The sequence below is a fragment of the Schistocerca serialis genome, chromosome 5 (genome assembly GCF_023864345.2).
Source record: "Schistocerca serialis cubense isolate TAMUIC-IGC-003099 chromosome 5, iqSchSeri2.2, whole genome shotgun sequence".
In the NCBI taxonomy this organism is placed as follows: Eukaryota; Metazoa; Arthropoda; class Insecta; order Orthoptera; family Acrididae; genus Schistocerca; species Schistocerca serialis.
This window is the reverse complement of record NC_064642.1, coordinates 578,687,642-578,707,103: the sequence shown is the minus strand read 5'-3', so window position 1 is coordinate 578,707,103 and position 19,462 is coordinate 578,687,642. Positions and strand designations below refer to the sequence as shown.

General features: G+C 37.5%; 1 long non-coding RNA gene across 1 annotated transcript in view; it reads right to left on the bottom strand.

The window, feature by feature from the left end:
* Positions 1-865, bottom strand: part of LOC126481460 (uncharacterized) — a 122,558-nt gene extending 121,693 nt beyond the window's left edge. Inside the window, exon 1 of the long non-coding RNA XR_007587567.1 lies at positions 738-865. This is a non-coding gene — a long non-coding RNA (uncharacterized LOC126481460). The remainder of the gene's footprint in view (positions 1-737) is intronic.
* Between the last annotated feature and the right edge of the window lie 18,597 nt (positions 866-19,462).

Here is a 19,462-nt window from a genome sequence, read left to right as displayed (position 1 = left end):
ACTGCATGAACAATAGTACATACCTGGCATCACATGCTCAACTAGATGTGGAAAGACAAATAAGCCACCACAGACCCATAACACATCTTTGTCTAACTGTAAAAACTGTACTCTGTGGCATCTTTGTTGCAACTTTTCAACTTTTAGTAATTCAGTATGAAATTCAGATCATTTTTCAACAACCCAAATACAGTTACAGTATCAATGATTTCATGTTCAGTATGTACTATTCTGACCAAAGTATGACAACTTGAATCCATTCCTTTACAACTCTCTATCAATGCTCCATAAAAGTATATTATTTCTGCATCTTTAGAGGCACTCATTTTTCATTTTCCTAATATGTATATAATGCTACAAAAAATACAATACCTAATGCACTTCATAGTCATTTATAGAGTGTGGAATGAGACTGACTTTTACTCCATGCATGTTTCAGATGATTTAAGCTAATCATCAGATAAAATGACAAATACTGTGTTCTACACAATGAATGATCATTTAGTACTCTAAACACAGACAACAATGCAGACAGTATCAATAAAGACTGATAAAATTAGAAGATAGAGATGTGGCTCTACGACCTAGTTTTATTGCTCATGTTTCTAGAACACACAGCATTCATCAGTAGAGTGTCATACCCTGGTCAAAATTCTGCAAGAGTGAGATCATTCTTGGTTCCAAGATGACAGAGCAAGAAGTAGGGTGCAAAGCCTAGGCAGGCAGCAGGTGCTCACCAGATGGTCCTGAGATGAGCACAGCCAGCATGAGACCAAAGCCGTAGCCCATGTTGGCAGTTATGAAATTGCCCACATCCCAGCGCAGGACCTTCTGTGCTACACAGCAACTGCCGACGAACTGTGAACACAATGACAGGTACATAGTAGCAGTTTCCTAAAAAATGATGAAAAGTCTGAAGGTGAACACTCACTCAGTCTCATGGATAACAAATAACTTTTACAAGCATTTGTATCAGTGCATTATACATAAACGTAATATTAGTATTGAAATTCTAAATGATTGTAGCTTGGCAGCAACAAACAAAAGAGTAAGTGTTTGATCAATCCATATGTAGTGTGCCAAAAATGATGCTTTCACACGAGCTTCATCTTATGTGCAATTTAGAAAGATCCATGAATTTAGTTCAAACACAGATCCCAAATGGTTGAAATAACAGTTGATTGGAGGAACTTCTAGCAAGTGTATAGAACACATAAGTGTTCCACAAGTGAGTGTATTTAATGGACAAGCGGGTCTCCATTTAGTCATAAACCCCTAAAAATCATGTTTCAGACACTGCTACTGGTCATTCTATCAGCTATACAAATCGTTACATTGTCATTTTTATATAAATGATGATCAATGGATATTGGGTTTTTTTCCCTTTATTTCCAGTCTATGATCACAAAAATATTGTCCTGAGACTATCGATTTCAGGTGTAATGACCATCCTCAGATGGTAGTGGTTATAAAGAAAAACCAATGCAGATCAGGACAGTGATATTAATGGTAATAGAGAAAAAACAAATGAAGAGGAGGACAGCACTGTCTTATCACAGAAATAGGAAAAATTAACTGAAATACACAGTCTGTAAATGAAAAAGATGTGCTTGAATACAGACATATGGAATAATTTACAAACAAAATTCATCAGGGTATATACACGGACGTGGAAAAAAAATTCCCAGATTTTCCCTGGATTACCCGGTTAAAAATACACTTTCTCCCTGGTGAAAATATCCTTTTCCCGTGTTAAGTGACAGTTTACTCTTCTTCGGAACAGTAAAAATTATCAATCTATTGAACCGTTATGGTCTTATAAACGGGAAAAAAAAAAACATTTTGGAAATATCTGTGGTGTGCAGCAACATTTATGCAGCACATTTTCGTATAACGAAAGTATAAATTCGGATTCCACCAAACGCCGCATATTACTTTCCGAAGCATTGAAATCGAGATTGCCGTGCACTTTTGTAAGCCAGTCATCACGCGATCTCGCCAGCCGATGACGGCGGATATTCAGAGCATAGGACACCTGATGATGTCAGACAATAGCAACATCACTGTTCAGTAGCGCGACCACACAAGCAGGAAAAGTTAATGGTTTAAATTAATATACATAGTGTCGCTACAAGAGAGGCAAAGCTTTCACATGTAAGATGGTGGCCAAGTTGAAAGTGTATAATGTGCCTTCACGAAAAAACGTAAATTTCGGTAGTAAAAGGAAAACGTGTGCAACTTGTAAGACTGAAATACAGAAGCTGAACGAACGGATATCCAGCCTACAGTTTACAATAGACGCTCAAAAGGTGGAAATAAGTAAACTAAAATCTGAAAAACGTGAGACGCTAATGAAGAAAGAAGACTCGGTCTCGGAAAAATGGAAGAGAATGACTGAAGGAAGTTGTACTCATAAGGTAAAAGATGTGAAAGACAGTGAAAATTTAGTGCAAAAAAAACTCTTTTGAAGTGCTTTCTGCCGTGGATTCAGTGAACACGTCGGAAAGGGTTGAAAAATTGGAAAAAAAGTAGGAAAAACTGTTGCTCGTTGTAAGTAGGTCAAACAGTGAAAATACTGCGTCAGGAGATATTCTAAAAACTCCGAAAATAAGTGCGCCCACCTACACTACCACAGACTACAATGCAACAAAGGAAACTACGTTAAAAAAGTTATCTCCAGCGAAACTGCAAACTGAAGAACATTTAGAACACGTGCGGCAAAAAAACAACACTAGTCAGGTGAGAAGAAGAATCTTAAATCCTCCGGTTACAAAAAGTGCGAAACACAAAACAATCTGTGTGTTAGGTGATAGTCACGGCCGTGAAATTTCCGCGTGTTGATGAGAACATGTAGTTTCAAGGCATCTGGTTTCATAAAGCCAGGGGCTCCATTGAGTGAAATAACGGACCTAACAACATCAACTGTCGTAGCTAGTTTGAATAAAGACGATTTCGCTGTGTTAATAGGAGGATCAAACGACGTCTATAGAAACGAGACACACAAGGTGATTACAGAAATGAGGAAATGTTTAAATAATTTAACCCACACAAATGTACTCATTGTGAATATCCCGCATCGTCATGATTTACCACCCTGGTCGTGTGTGAACCGCGAAATTAATGTTGCAAACGAGTGTATCACTGAAATATGCACTAACTTTAAGAATGTCGATATTGTAGACATAAAGAGATTGGAGCGAAGGTTCCATACAGTCCATGGACTTCATTTAAATACGCCAGGAAAGAAATTACTAGCCGAAAAAATATGTACTCGCATTTCGAAGAAGAGTGAAGAAAAAAATATAAGTGACAAACAAACGGAGATTAAGAAGTGTTTTAGACGAGTTCCACACTGTGCCATCAGCCAAACGCGAATTACCAAGTGGTTCAAACCGATTAGGCAAAAAACAATCAATCAAGTCGTCAGCCAAACGAAAATTACGAAATGGTTTAAACCGAAGAGGAGAGATGTGGATGAAGCAAAACTTATACAAGCTCCAGAAGTTAACTCACCTGCTGATTGCCACCAGAGAAAAGAAGCCACACACAAGAAACATACACAAAATTTTTTAGGGTAAGTGCTGTATTAGAAATGCCATTAGATAAAGAATCAGAAACCGTTTCAACTAAAGTTACTAAGTACCCAGATTTTGCTATACTACACCATAACGTTCAGTCACTCACAAATAAAATTTCCATGTTGGAAGCACTACTCCAGTATGCACTAAACATAGATATAATTTGCATTACTGAACATTGGCTACGAAATGACGAAGTAAAATTAACCTCAATCTCAGGATATAGATTAGCAAGTCATTTTAGCCGAGAGTTTTCCAAACGTGGTGGCTCTGCTATCTTTGTGAAAGAACAAATAAAGTTCTGTGATGTCAGTAAAAGTTATATTGACTCAACTGAAAAAGACTTTGAGCTTTCCATTACCAAACTGCCAGAGCTTAATTTCATAGTTATTAACATATACAGAGCACCAAGTGGAAACCTGTCAGTCTTCATGAATAAAATAGAGGTTCTGTTGAACAAGATCAGTACACTAAATATGAAGATAGTGCTTTGTGGGGATTTCAATATTGATTTTTCAAAAGACAGCAGCAGCAGAGATGCTTTGATAAATATGACCAACACATTCAATATGATCCCCACAATACACTGTCCAACAAGATTAACAGAATGCACAAATTCCATTATTGACCAAATATTCATCTAAGAAACAACTTACAGATTCACAAGCAGAGTACTGAGCATGGGTTATAGTGATCATGAGGCACAGCTGCTGTGTTTAGAAATGCCAACAAGTAGTATCAGTTCCGGAAAAGTAGTTGAAAAAAGAACCTTTTCTGAAGATATCATTCGAATTTTTAATCTCTTACTGGCGAAGGAAAACTGGGAAAGCATCGCCACTCAGAACAATGTTGATAGCATGTACATGAGTTTTCAGAGCATCTTTGTGCACTATTTTAATGTAGCATTTCCAAAAGTAGTAAAAACAGTAAAACCTAGCAATAATAAGCAATGGGTAACTAAAGGCATAAAAATTTCCAGTGAGAGAAACAGATTTCTGCAGTACTCTTGTAAGACATATAGAGTAAGCCAAGAATTCGCAGATTATTCAAAAGCCTACAAAAGAATCTATGGTAGAGTAGTCAAAGAGGCAAAAATTATGTGGAATGACAATTTGATAAGAAACTCATCTAACAAAATGAGATCCGCGTGGAGAGTTATAAAGAAAGAAACTTGTAGTTCAGTGCCAAAGAAAAAGAATGTATTATTAACACTAGAAGGCTCAAAAGTCACAGACCCAAATGCAGTTGTGGAAAAATTCAATGAATACTTCACCTCACTAGCTGAAGACCTCATTCAAGTACACTGTCAAGGACCAGTCCCAAGTTTCTCCAGCAAGTCAGTGACCTTCAATGCTTCTATGTATGTGTATGAAACAAACCCCAATGAAATTATAAGTAAAATTAAATCATTAAGCAATAAAATGTCAAGTGGTCTTGATGAAGTACCTGATTTCATATTAAAAGCATGTGCTCACCACATAGCAAACCGCTTGGCAAAAATTTTCAACCTCTCTTTAAAAACTGGTGTATTCCCAGATATTTTTAAAATAGCAAAAGTTTCACCACTGCTAAAAAAAGGTTCTTCTGAAAAAATATCAAACTACCGACCCGTGTCACAGTTAAGTTCCTTCTCAAAAATTCTAGAAAAACTCTTCTATGACAGGCTTTTAAGTTTCATAAATAAATATGCACCTCTTACAGTACAACAACATGGTTTTAGAAAGTCTAAATCTACACAGACAGCAATTTTCGAATTTTAAAATCCCTTGATCAACATAAATTAGCTGCAGGACGAGGAGTAAGAGGTGTAGCACATAGCTGGTTGTGTTCATACCTAAAAAAAACCGCAGGCAGAAAGTATCATTTCAGTATGAATTCAACAAAATGAATAAAACAAGAAACAACTCCTTTCTTTCTAGGGAATTACCAATAAAATATGGTGACCACAGGGCTCAATCCTAGGTCCACTACTCTTCTTGATTTATGTGGACGACTTAGTTGAATATATGAGTCCCACAAAAACTATCCTGTTTGCCGATGACACCAGCATATTGCTCACTGGATCCAGTCCAGAAACTTTGTGGTCCACAGCAGAAAGTTCTATGAAAAGACTCTCTGAGTGGTTCACAAAAAACAAACTCATTATAAATACTGAAAAAACTGTGTGTGTCGATTTTCATTTAATTCCTCCAACTAATCAAATGTCTATTCAAGCCCAATTAAAAAATGATCCCCTAGAAAATGTAAGTGTCACAAAATTCGTGGGTCTTTGGGTTCAGCAAGACTTAAAGTGGGACACACATATAAATAACTTGTGTAGAAAACTACGTTCTGTGTGCTATGGCCTAAGAATTTTAAAGGCAACAACAAGCAAAACAACAGTACTGCAGGCATACTATGCACAGTTCCACTCATTAATCCGATATGGGATCATTTTCTGGGGATACTCAACTCATAGTGCAAAGGTTTTTAGAATGCAAAAAAAGAGCTTTAAGAATAATTTGTGGCCTTAAAGAGATGGAGTCCTGTAAATCCCATTTTACTGAGCTTGGTGTTCTAAATGTTCCAAGTTTATTCATTTATGAAACTATCTTCTTCACTAGGGACTACCTCCTGAAAACAGGCAAACTGCTACAGAACAAAAGTGTACACAAATATACATCAAAAATATCACAGAACAACCACCTATCAGAGGAGCATAATTAACATTGGTGTAATACTACACAATAAGATACCAGAGGAAATAAAAAATACTACTCATCCATTATTTAAAGCTAAACTAAAGGCATTTCTAATAAAGCACTGTTCCTATTCTGTCAGAGAATTTCTGAATAAGTAACAAAATTAATTGTAGTAGGTACCTAATTTTAATTGCTAATAGTATGTATTATTGTAACTTATGTTTGACCTGTCCAATATCAATTGTACAATTTGTGCTATATGATAAAACTGGACCAATAAAAAATCAAATCAAATCAAATGTAATATTGGTCTCGAAGATTAATCGGCTGCAAGAGAATTTGAACTTTCATATATAATGTTGATCATTTTTGGGCGTGTTACACTTTAAGATACATCACACAAATGTGACAGTAAAATTTTTAATAACGACATAAATGTCTGATCATCTGGGCTAGAAATTCTTCAAATGATCACCCTCACAGGGTTGGTTTTTAAATGACAGTCAAACGCTCTGTGATTTTAAAAAATTCATCATGCATTCTCGCACACAGTTCATCTTGTGTAAAAGGAAATTTACTTTGAAAGTAACGCTTTTGGAACCACCATTCTCAAAATTTCCCGGCGACCTGTTAGAAATTAGTTCGTTTCATCCATGGAGGTAAAAATTTTCTACATCCATGGTTTCATCAGGTGCCAGGGAGTGCCAGATAGGCACCTGTTTGCTAACAGGCGCCACTGCACTTGCGCAGCTACGATGACGCAGGTAGCGCGTACGATTGATTGATTTTTATTGTTGTAGAGACCTCAGAGATCATCTGAGGCATTACGTCAATATTACACAGTATAAATGTAACACAAATAATTACAAAAACAAGAAAAATATTACACAATATAAATATTACACAAATAATTATTGTACCTTCACACAAATACAAAACAGAGAAACTTCTGGTACAAATTGATATTGCATAGTAAATATGGCCAATTACAGACTTACTCATATATAGAAGCATATAAAAACTGATCACAAAATGTAGTCATACCATATTCTTTGCCTCCCTTAAAAATTCATCATAAACATGAAAGGATCTTACATTACGTCATAAAAGAAACAAGACATCAGAGGATAATCCAAGAGCATCGGAATTTCGTGAACCATACTAAAATGCATAATTTAGCTTAAAGTGCACATTCGGATGTAAATTATCTTGGAGTACCAGTACTATATTATCTCGTGTTTGATGCTTTATTATGGCATAATGCCATACGTTCTAGAAGATGAAAACGTGCACTTGAAATGCAGCAAACAGTTGAAAGCACCCAGTAGTTGGGAATTAAACACTTCGTTTCAAATAAATGGATTGCCTCAGGTGAAAAGAGTAATAAAAGCCAAATTTCTTTAGCAAACCGGCAAAAATAACTTCATTGTTCTGCAAGGCGACTAGTGCTTGACTGTTAGAAAGGTGGAAATAATATCTGAAACTAATAACTTATTTTAGCCTTCCGTAATTATGTGAGTGTATTTTAAATTCGCTTGATAGCTCCTGGCCGCATAAATTCGTTTTGTTTTCATTTGACGTGATAGCAATACACAAAGAAACAGCAAAATCATTAAACGTAAACACGAGTCACGTGGAGACTACCCTCCCCCCCAACTCAAGAGTCCTCTGTCACGGATCTACGACATTTCCGAACCAGGTCAATACTAGATAGTGGCGCTACCCCCTCCCCTCCCCCAACCCTCCGGCGTTTGAGGTAGGCCGCTAAAAATTAAATCGGCTTTTCAAAAAATGTTCGTTTTGTAGCGCATATCTTTCTGCAGAGTATGATAGATAAAACATGTATCATCGAGAAAATGTAAGACATGTTATTTGGTCTTTAGTGTGTAAATGTGCTAAAAAAAAAGAAAAAGAAAAACACTCGCAATTGAAACTGGATGGGATTATTATTTGTAACCAGGAGAACACGAACTCTTCAGAAAATTTGCACTCTTTATTGCCTATTAACTAATAGCTTGCTATTTTGTATGACATAAAATTAAATATAGGAAACATACAACTAGTAAAGACTAGAGACAAGTAAGACACAGTACACATTCCTCCAATCCTGAAGTACTAACGATTTTTACTCTCTAATCGTGCTACGGCTTTACATGGCGTGGTTTCCTTTCTGCGAAAGAATCTCTTACCTAATCGAAGTTCGTCAAACCTTCTGCTATTTGAAAAAAAACGAAATGTCGTTGTCTAATACTGAAAAAACTGTTAATACAAATAGTACCAAAGACTACTGTTGTTTCTGGAGCTGATTACGTGTATTTTGTCACTGTCTGCTAGATAATGCGAAATAGGCCTGTCTAATATTGCAGCAATTGTAATACACCTCAAATAAACGAGACTGCTTTGGAGCAAATGGTCATTTTTACGACACGACAGAATATAATTCACGAAGAACCACTATCAAATGCCTATTAGGCCTACTACAAGTAAAAAGCTTTATCTTAGGAAATAGTTTCACATTTCATTCATACGCACCAGCTACTCAGCCTCTCCTTCCTCGTTCTAACAAACAATCTTGTCTAATCAGTAATACTGTTAATATTCTTTCCTGTGTCAAAACTTATTGTCCCGTTAACTTCAATAACCCTGCTACAATCTCCGGTTATTCCGCGTTTGTTCTCCGATTAGGCATTATTACGTGTTCGCACAACGCGTTTTCCGCGCTACTCACAGAATAGAACTTAAGGCCTACTGGCTGGGGACTGTACAACTGGTCCTTACTAGTGTAGAGGTCTGGTCAATAACTTTCTATCAAAATTTCGTTTTCTTGGATACACCGAGAAGGTAACAAGTAATCTTTCTTACCTGTTAGTCGTTCATTTCCACTCAGGTAGTCTGAATCTATGGTTATCACTAGTAATTATAACAACGCTGATCATTTGCAAACCCAGTCAACCACACAAACAAACATTGTCATTCAGCCGTTCGGCTTTATTCCGCCCAACTCGTATGGCCCCGTCCCCTTTTGTCTGCAGGGAAGTTTACTTCTAGATGCGACGGGGATTCCCTTGGCAGACACATCACGTACACTATGCACGCATTTAAAAATCAGCTTATGATTCATTCAGAAATCAACTTAGAATGTGTTCAAAAATCAACAGGGATGTGTTTCAAAATCATATGACTAATCGATAGACCAACGTGCGCTGGATACTTGTCGCTTTGTGAAACAAGGTTTTTTCCTCATGAATTTGGCTCCCCCGCCCCCCCCCCCCCCCTCCAACCACGAAATTGCCGCCTGGGCAGACACCCCGGTTTGCCACACCCCCCCCCCCTCTCCCGTCCCTCTACCGCGCCCTAGATCGGGGCCTGTTGCGCATGAGTGAATCTGGAAGCTTGGGTGCGCCAGTAAAATTTTTCCAAGTAGCATCTGGCTGCTTGATGCTACTGCTTATACAGCTAAAAACCACACTTCCTCAGCCAGAAGCGGGAGAAGGTACTACACATACGCGACTCAACTGCGCATGCGCAAGAGTCCGCTCGCAACTGCGCAAAGGAATTTAATGTAAACAGTTGTGACGTCGAGCTCCTCGGAGGTAATTTATTGTTCTGAAGCATTGCATAGTCTTCCTAATGCCTTTGACACACTTTGCTGTTGGCAGGCGTTTGTATGAGCACTGTGTTTTGTTGTTGTATATGGCGCACTTCCTTTGTAACTTAAGTTTTCTTTTTTTCCCTCTCGTTCATGTCTTATTGCTGCAGTATTATTCTGCAGTACCGGCATACCGTAATACCCTTTGTTAGAATATTGGTTCTTACAGGCCAAAATTACGAAAATTTAACTGAAAACTAAAACAATGAAAAATTCCCGGAGTTCTAAAAAATTCCCATGTTTTTCCCTGTTTTCTCTGGGATGAAAAAATTCCCGGGTTTGTCCCAGATCTCCCGGTTTTCTCAGGTCGTATACACCCTGTCCATAATTGGCCCAAAACCACAGCATCATAAAGAATGTACAAAGCTAAATAGGCAGCATCTGTTGTGTTTAGCCACTGAGTCCGGATCATACTTAATTTTATACTGTGGATTTGGCTACATCATATTTGTCAAGTTTTTCGTCGATTCATGGGTGGTCTGCATATACAGGGTGATCAAAAAGTCAATATAAATTTGAAAACTTAATAAACCACGGAATAATGTAGATAGAGAGGTAAAAATTGACACACATGCTTGGAATGATATGGGGTCTTATTAGAACAAAAAAAAAAAAAAAAAAACGAAGTTCACAAAATGTCCGACAAATGGCGCTGGACAGCAAAACTGCTACCGTGACGTGTGAGAGGTACGCTGATATGTTACAGAATTGCATCATCCCCAGCCTGGCTGATAAACACCTGCTGGAACGTACGATGTTTATGCAGAATGGCGCTCCACCCCATACTGCTAGACCCGTGAAAGATCTCTTGCGCGCGTCGTTAGGTGATGATCGTGTGCTCAGCCGCCACTTTCGTCATGCTTAGCCTCCCAGGTCCCTAGACCTCAGTCCTTGCGATTATTGGCTTTGGGGTTACCTGAAGTCGCAAGTGTATCGTGATCGACCGACATCTCTAGGGATGCTGAAAGACAACATCCGACGCCAATGCCTCACCATAGCTCTGAACATGCTTTACAGTGCTGTTCACAACACTATTCCTCGACTATAGCTATTGTTGACGAATGATGGTGGACATATTGAGCATTTCCTGTAAAGAACATCACCTTTGCTTTGTCTTACTTTGTTATGCTAATTATTGCTATTCTGATCAGATGAAGCGCCATGTGTCAGATATTTTTTGAATGTTTGTGTTTTTTTGGTTTTAATAAAACCCCATGTCATTCCAAGCATGTGTGTCAATTTGTACCTCTATATCTGCATTATTCCATGATTTATTCAGTTTTCAAATTTATACTGACTTTTTGATCACCCAGTATTTATGACAATGTTATTTTAGCCTCAGTCTTCATATTTATTAAAAATGTGCTATGTATATCAGTTAACCTTTTGCATTTCTGCAATGCACACTATGCCCAAATCTTCAGTTTTTCTCTTTTCTCTAATACATTAGAGGAGGGTCATTTTTGAATGACATCACTGGTATAAAGGCAACATTTTGTGACTGTAGACTGAAAATAAAGAAAGAAATTCCATCCTACTGGTATGTTTCAAAGTTCAAATTTAACACTGTACTGGATTCTTGTTAGTGCCATTTAGCATTCAGTTTTGAAATGCAACAATTCATCTCCAGTCTTTATTGCTTTTCTCAACAAAAGTTTAGTTTTGGTGTCTGTGAAAAAAGAAAAATTTAACAGAGAAGTGAAACAGTGAAATACTCATTGTAGAGGATCTATGATGTGGTGTTCGGTTAGCATACAGAATCCATTCTCTTAGATTCCTAGATTTACTAAATTCTTTCAAGCACAGGTAAAATATGGAGTAATCCACATATTATCTCTAATTGCCAGATTGATAGCTTGCAAAACATCACTATAAAATTCATTCATTTGTTGTATTACATTACTGTGAAGACGGTTTGATGATTATTGTGAAGGCACTTAAATATGATTTGCAGAGTATCCATGTAGATGTAGTTCCAAATGATTAACTAAAAATACTGACAGTATTTATTCCAGAAAGATTTCCAAATTCAGTGATTCATAAATAAAAATTGTACAGGGCAATTCAAAATCAAAATAGTGAGTAAATGGCTATAGCGGTTTAATACATAGCAATACTTTGGTAATAATTACAGAGGAATAAAGTTCTAAATTTTGATTAATGAGCAAGTGACTTCTAATCAAATTGGAGTATTATTGCCTCAGCTGTGTGACTACATTGTGATTTTCTGTCATGAAGATCAGAGTTTGTAGTAACTGACAGAAAGTGATCAAGAAAAACAGAAGGGACATCTGGTATTCTCCAAGAAGCATTACATTTAGGAGACAATCTGAGTAGCCTTCCTACATTGTTTACAGATGATGCTGTCATCAACCATCTAATAATTCCATCAGAAGATGAAAAACAATTGCAAAACAATTTAGACAAGATATCTGCATGGCGCAAAAAGTGGCTATTGACCCCAAATAATGAAGAGTGTGAGGTCATCCATTTGAATATTAAAAGAAGTCTATTAAACTTTGATTACATAATAAATACTAAAATCCAACAGCTGTAAATTCAACTACATACTTCAGGATTACTATTACAAACAACATAAATTGGTACAATCACGTAGATAATGTTATGGGTTAGGCAAACCAATGGCTGAAATGCCTTAGCAGATTATATTGTTAACGGATGAATAAAGAGATTGATTGATTGATTGAGATGCAATAGTTCCACTAAAGAGTCTGCCTACACTACACTCGTCTGTCCTCTACTACAGTATTACCAGATAGGATTGACGGAGGACAATAAACAAGTTCAAAGAAGGGCAGCTCGTTAGGTACTATTGCAAAATACGGGAGGGAGTGTCATAGATATAATATGCAAGCTAGTGTGGCATTTAAAAAAAAAGCGTTTTATATGGGAGTGAGTCACTGAATTTCAGTCATTAATTTTCTCCTCCAAATGTGAAAATATTTTGTTGATGCCCACCTACATAGACCACTGTAATAAAATAAGAGTTCTCAAAGAAAGATTTAACTTTACATTTTTCCCACGCAATTTCTGAAAATGGAACAGTAGATAAATTCTGTGAAAATTGTTAGGTGAACCCTTTGACAGGTATTCAAGACTGGACAGACAGACATAATTGTAGATTAAGCACAGTGTATCAGAAGCCAACAAGTATGCAGCTACAATATTTGAAAAATTCTGTGACACAAACAAAAATGACTTGTTCCATAAAAAAAGCATTCTGCATGTTAGAATTTGACAATTGTCATTCTGTCACCACACTGCAGAGTTTCATCAGCAAGACAATCAATGAAATGGTCAAAACATGTGCAGGTGGCATTGGCTCTTCGAACAAATGGGCATTTGCGCAAAGGAAAAAGTTCAGGCTGGCCATGTTTATCAGAAAAACACACTGTAAGAGCATGTCTTTCATTTGAATGTAGTTCAGGAAAAGGAAAGTACAAAGCACATTTTTAATTAACACCTTCCAAGCAATTGGATAATACTGGAAAAAATGATGTGTTCTGCTTCTGGGCATCTGTATTTCTGAACATGACATCCATAGTTTTAGTTTTATGGAGTTATGTAAAAAAACTTGTGAGTGTGCTTCCTTAGCTGAAAATAATTCCAGACCTCAAAATCCACATTTATGATGTACCTGCATCAGTCACCCCACATATACTTCAGAATATATGGCGTAAATTGGATTTTTGTTTAGACATTGTCTGTTTGATGAGAGGGAGTCATATAGAACACATATAAAGTACTGTGTATAAAAAAGTTTAACTTCATTTTACATTCTCTGTAATTCTTGTCACTGTACCATGCTCCACCATCCCCATCCATGAAATAAACCTTTGTCAACAGGGGAGGGCACTTCCTCAATGGGCAGGATAAAACTTATCATATTGCAGCAGTTTAAATTTTCGGGTAGAGATTGTTTCTCCACATAAGTTGCTGGGCTTGTGGAGAGTTGTCTTGATGGTTTATAGGGTAGCAACAGGAAAATTTGTAAGCTTCATTGAGCAGTTAGAGGAGATACTAAGATTTGTGAAGTTTTTGTCTGTGGAGATTTCAATATGTATCTCATCTCTCATAGTTCTGATTGAGTGTATCTAGCGTTACTGATGTCCAGATACAATTTAACCCCCTGAGTTACATTCTCAACAAGAACAGAAGGATATAGTGCAATAACAATAATTTATTTCTAAATCCATCTGGCTTCTTGAAATAAATGTGAGCTCCTCAATAAATGGTCTATCTAACCATGATAGTCAAATGACAACAATAGAGCATCCCCATCAACCACATTTAACTAATAATGGAAAAGGAAAAATTTCACATAATTATAAATACTGACTTGGTTACACTATTTGGCTTCAGTTTACTCGATGAAAAATGGAAAGTACTTTGCCAAGGACACAAATTAGCTGAGAAATTTATGCTTTCCTAAAAATATTCTCATAACATTTGCTTTCCCATTTTATTTTACAATAGGACAGGGACATTTACAGTCAAGGCCAAGAAAAAGGATGTCAGGCATCTGCGTTCATAATACCTTGTGTTAGGAAGAGATTGCTTTCTTTAATGCAAAGGACTAGCTCTAACCACGAATTAAAAATGTGCTATAAGCATATCTTAAAATTCTTCAGTGTGCCATCTAAAAGGGAAAAAAATACATACTATGCACAAAAAATCCAAAATTCAATGAACAAGGTATGGACAATCTGAAGCATTATTAGTTATGAAATGAATAAACCCAGGAAGGTATGTGATACTGAACTCCCAGACGATAGTAAAAATCATTGGCTACTAACAGTAGCTGAAAACACGAAAATAAAAAATTTCCAGTCTGAAGAAGATCCAACAAACCTACTCATGTTTGCACACTCTCATCTATGAGAGAGATCAGAAAAATCATTAGATCACAAAGTAGTAGTAACTTTTCTGGTTCTGATGGTGCCTCAGTCAAGGTGTCTTGTGCTGTCTTGGTAGTGGAAGTTCCTCAACCAGTATTCTACCTTTGGTAGCTTGATTGACGCTTGATGATGATGATGATCTTCCTGTTGTGAAAGTTTGTTATAAACTTACATCAAATAATGTACCAAACTGCAGTAATTAATTTTCAGACTCTTCAAATTGCATTTATAATCAGTGTTCCCTGTCTGATGATCTGCTTTAACACAATTAACAGTCTAAATACTCATGCCAAACTGCATTTGTAGCCAGCATGTCGTGAAATTCTCTACATGTACATCTGCATCTACATTCATTCTCTGCAAGCCATTGCAAGGTTTGTACCACTACTAGTCATTTCCTTTCTTGTTCCACTCACAAACAGAGCGAGGGAAAAACGACTATCTCTATCCCTCCATATGAGCCCCAATTTCTCTAGTGGCACACTTATGTCCACAATTTATTATAGGTTGTGTGAATTCACAATATATACCACTTGAAACAGAGCAAGCTGGAACCTTCCATTTGTCCATACTGCACCCCTATTAATAATTAATTTTTTTATTCTTACTTTTCGTTCAGGAATATACAACGTACTTGTGTACTATGCACTTGAACCTGAATTTATTAAGACTTTTATCCGGCTTTGCCTCACTTAAATTCATTATTCGGGCTTAGATTTCCAATATCCTGATTTCATTAGTATAATTACTTTTAATGAAAACCATGTTCATTACAAGTTACAGACAAAGGAAAACTTTACTACTGGATGACTTAGGGGACTTGGACTTAGTCAATATGTCGAGTTGAGAAAGTGACGTCACTTATATAAAGAGTGGCTTTCCGATCTTAGAGTAACATATTTCAGTTTCTGTGAATTTAAGAAATAACCGTAATCAAATTTCGAACACTAGTGTACCTAAAATTACCTTCACCATTTGTACCATTACGCCTGTCACATTCCAGATTTTACCAACACACTTTCGTTATCCTGTTTTTTTTTCGGAATCAGGTGGGTTATTCCCAACACAGTTGTATCAAATGGTGTCATCTTTTGTATTTTCCTAAACTACTGCATATTTTTTAAACCAAATTACTGTGGTGACATACAGATCATTCAAATTAGTGATGTCTACCCTAACCGTTTTTCAAACCATTACGTAGTTTCCAGAATCACAAAATGCTCTTACGGCAGTCTTTATAAAGTACTCCCACCCCAGCATAATCCACCTGCAGCAGTTACTATACAAATATTACTTTACTTTATTACCAAATAACTCATTATACCAGGGGTGAGCAATTGTTGTAGCTCGAGAACCACACCTTTTAAAATGTCTAGATTCCTTAGTTAACTTTATATTTCAGAAAAGGTCGGTTCTTCATTAGACACATGAAAATCATCATTGATTTTACGTTTTTTCGGAGGTTCGTGACTTCACTACGGCCACGCACGTGAAGGAAATCTCGGTTGAAGGCGGACTTTTCGGATTGCCCTGGCGGTCACACAAAAACCCTTAGTGGACCGCATGTGAGCTGTGGGCCGCTATTTGCCACCTCCTGCACTATGCTTAACATCTCCACGTTACTGTCTTTGAGTGGAGTCTGCGGCTGGTAAGTAAATGAGCAACGACTACCGGTATGTGAAAGTCTGGGCTCAGATATCGTTACGGTAACATATGCGTAAAAGTCTGCTGCCAGCATTCACACACACAATACCCACACTTCAAAATCTTAGAATCATGTAATTTCATCTTGCATCTGCGACTTATGAATGCGCCATGGTAACTGCCGTGAGTTATATGTTGTCAGAAAAGCACACAGCTTACAAAGCGCGCTCGTAATGGCTTTAGAATAAGCCAAACAAGGATATAACGACAGCCAATCCAATCGAAATGTTCTGTTTATACATTCTACATTAGTGCTGAAATTATAATTTCGTCACGGTTGTGATCGATTCAAAAAAATCTTTTACTTTTGGGAATCTGCGTTCTCGTTGTTTAAAGGTAATTGGCGACACGGGAAACACTGACTAACACACCGCTATTCTTTTCATCCAAGCATTTGAAGCCAGTAGAGGTACTAGCTAGGTCTGTTTTTTCTCCACCTGTACAATTACTGGGATTTGTAATAGAAATATTTGAATTTGGCTCAACCTTTTCTTGGGATATGTCATAGCAGGTAGTATTTTTTCGAGCCCCTCACCTTCTATGTTCGGTTTTCATTCGTTTGAGGTACACGAAACTACGAATGCCGGTTATTTTTTCATTCTATTCACAATGTTTTTACACATTACAAGACACAAACATCTAAGTGGATCATATACATGCACCACTGCCCCGTACAACTCGTTGTTGGCTATGGTTATGGAAAAATTGAGAAATAACTTCATTCGCTGCTGACAACATTCTTGTGCTGTACTGTTCAACTGAATTTCGTGACATCGCGTTATAGAGACATTCTTGCTTAAATGTGGTGCTTATCTGTAGTAGAGATTATGAAATTAAATGAAGGCTACTGTACAACAATTATTCAATGAACACCACGCACTGTTAGACAGCTTACAAGGAACCCCTTAAGTGTGAGGTCGCGAAAGGCCACTGATCTTTAAAACATTCGACGGCTCAGATACTCTCTACCCAACATTCGACACCTCACATATTGTCTACCGTGGAACGTCGATGGTGGGGCTGAAGGTATCAAACGGTGGGCACAGCATGAGGCTGCAGAGCGTAGTTTAACTGTTTAGTTGAAGAGTAACACGCTACAGTGCTAGTGATGTTGAAACAAAGCACAGTAATGGCAACGATAAACAAAGCAAACATTGATTAACCTACAACAGTTGCCAGAGTTGACATTTTACCAGAAAGGAACACAAGGAATTTAGCAGAGTAGGAAAGAAATGGCAGGTGACACATTAATGTTTCCGCAAGATAAGTCAGTGGAATGTGTGGTGTATACGCTCGACTTTGCAGGCAATGTACATGAGGAGTACTATGACGACGACACGTGCTTTAACAAGTGAAAGTGGTACTGAAACAGGTGACGAGGTGTGTAGTTCATCATCCTTATCGGACGGGGAACCACAAATCCTGTCTTCAATGAGACTTAGTAAAGGACAATCGTTGTCCAAGGCGTGGATATTAAAGTAAAATACGGTAATAATAAGATTATCTGCAGCATAGTAAAAAAAGTTATGAACATATTTCGAATAAGTCCGCTGTAATATGACCATGCAGTACATAAGAAAAGCTACAAATATTCGAGGGAGGACAACGTGCACTTGTTACAAAAACTGGTGTTCATGCGTTTCACGGATGCTCAATATAGTTTACAGGATGCGCGTGATTGTGACCTGCTATGTTATGGACATGAAATTGCGTGCTACATAGATTACAGTAATTTCAAGGGAAGCAGTTAGTGGTTGCATAACTTCAAACAGTTTTACAGCATTGAAAGACGTAAGATACCGAAATTTCAAACAAAGAATCAATTTGACGATGCAGAGCAAAATGCGGAAGCAGCCCAAAAATCTGTAAATGAGACAGACAGACTTATCCCATCGTTTTGCAAGGAATTTGTTTTCAATTCCGACCAGTTGTGGTTTGAAGAGGAAATGCTTACGAAAGGAAGTCTGGGAATTATAGGTACTTAGAGAGTTGTATCTAGATTAACTAACATCAGTGCCTTAACATATTTGTATACAATTATGCCACCTGTTAATCTGGGTCATAAATTGGCTGGAAAGCTATTTATCATGCAGCAAGAAGTTGGCGATGCTCTGTCTGCTACGATTCATTCTCGTGTACGTGATCTTGCGAGGGAAGTATGGAATATTTAGGTCACAGCAACCAAGAGTGGGAAAATGGGCGTAAGAACTACAACTAAGGCAAGAGCACTGATTTGGGCAATAGCTGGTCAAAGTAACTTGCTTTTGCTTGATTCCTGATTTATGCACTTGTATAAAAATCAGACTCCTTTAGAGCAAACTACACCTCCTGAAAAGTGTGTTATATTATAATTCATAGTGCCTGAAATCACTGGACAAATTCTGCTTCTGGATGTTTGTTTTTTCCATGCCTACAAAACATATTATCACACTGTCTACAGCTACAACTTGAAGGATAGGCAATTCCAAGATAAGCTCCACGACAAACTGTTTCGCTTTTGGCTGCATGTCATCACTTTCTATCAGTTTTCATCACCCTGTTACACCAAGATGATGCTACATGCATTATTTAAGAGTGGATACCTAGCTGAACGCCCTGCCCAGTTTGTAACACTTGTAGTGTAATGAGGCTCCTATCCCAATTTGGATATCGAATTGATATGCAAATTAATGAAATTGATCAATTAATTACCCCCTCTCACCCTCCCACCCCAGATGATGTCATGCGTTTTTCTCCACCAGCACGTGGGTTTCACCCTTACCCCTCCTCCTTCCCCACCTACCCTATTTGCGGGAATAACGAATTTGGCGAGAATTTCGAATTTTGGTGGGAATTTCTTTGTTCCAGAGCTGTGCCAACAAACCCACCCCACCCCCTATCTGGAAATTGGAGGGAAATTAAAAATGGCGGTGCCTTTTGTGGAACTCTAAC